This window comes from Ovis canadensis, chromosome X (genome assembly GCF_042477335.2).
Source record: "Ovis canadensis isolate MfBH-ARS-UI-01 breed Bighorn chromosome X, ARS-UI_OviCan_v2, whole genome shotgun sequence".
NCBI classification, from domain to species: Eukaryota; Metazoa; Chordata; class Mammalia; order Artiodactyla; family Bovidae; genus Ovis; species Ovis canadensis.
In genome coordinates this window covers 30,391,338-30,392,348 of record NC_091727.1, presented here as the reverse complement: position 1 = coordinate 30,392,348, position 1,011 = coordinate 30,391,338, and the positions used below count along the sequence as shown (strand labels likewise).

The window sequence follows — 1,011 nt, the reverse complement described above, 5'->3', positions numbered from 1 at the left end:
TCCTGTTGGTCGAGTGGTTAAGACTCTGTACTCCCAATGCAGGGGGCCCAGGTTCGATCCCTGGTCAGGTAACTGGATCCCACATACCAGAACTAAGAGTTCATGTGCCACAACTAACACTTTCACATGCCACAACTAAAGAGCCTGCGTGTGGCAACAAAGATCCTGAGTGGCACAGCTAAGACTCAGAGCAGCCAAAAATAAATACTTTTAATTAAAAAATTAAGCATTTACTTTCTACATAGGATAGCACCTGATAATCTTGTAAGCCCTTGATGACTTGAGGGTGTCTGAATTTGCACCTACAGATGACCATATGGTTACAGAGCATTATCTATTTCTCTCCTTTTTCTCTATAATTATTTTGGTTATGTGTTATGTGGCAATATTGATGGTAAGAGAGTTTTGGAGGAGAGTGGATACATGTATATGTAAGGGTGAATCCCTTCCCTGTTCATCTGAAACTGTCACAATATTGTTAATCGGTTACCCCCAAGCAAAAAATAAAAGTTCAAATTATAAAAGACAAAACTGTGCTTCCAGTGCAAGGGGTATGAGTTCAATCCCTGGCTGTGCAATTAAGATCCCATGTTTCAAGGGGCGTTCCTAAGACTGCGGAGGAATAGGACGAGGAGACCACTTTCTCCCCCACAAATTCATTGACAGAACATTTGAATGCTGAGCAAAAGGAGGAAGGACAGAATATAAAAGACAAAAAGAGAGACAAAAGAGGTAGGGACGGAGATCCGTCCCAGGAAGGGAGTCTTAAAAAAGAGAGAAGTTTCTGAACACCAGGAAACACTCTCACTGGCGGGTCTGTGGCGAGCCTAGGAATCTCACAGGGCAACATAACTGGGAGGAAAAATAAATAAATACATAAATAATGAAAACCCACAGATTAAGTGCCTAACGGCAACTCCCAGCAGAGCAACAGCCCAGACACTTGCATCTGCCACTAGAAAGCAGAGGCTGGGAGGCGTGGGCTGCATTGCTTAGGATAAGGACCCTGGG

The 1,011-nt window shown here is 43.5% G+C and overlaps 1 non-coding gene across 1 annotated transcript; it reads left to right on the top strand.

The window, feature by feature from the left end:
• TRNAG-CCC (transfer RNA glycine (anticodon CCC)) lies at positions 1-72 on the top strand. The gene has a single exon. It is a non-coding gene; the product is annotated as a tRNA-Gly (tRNA).
• The last annotated feature ends 939 nt before the right edge of the window (positions 73-1,011 follow it).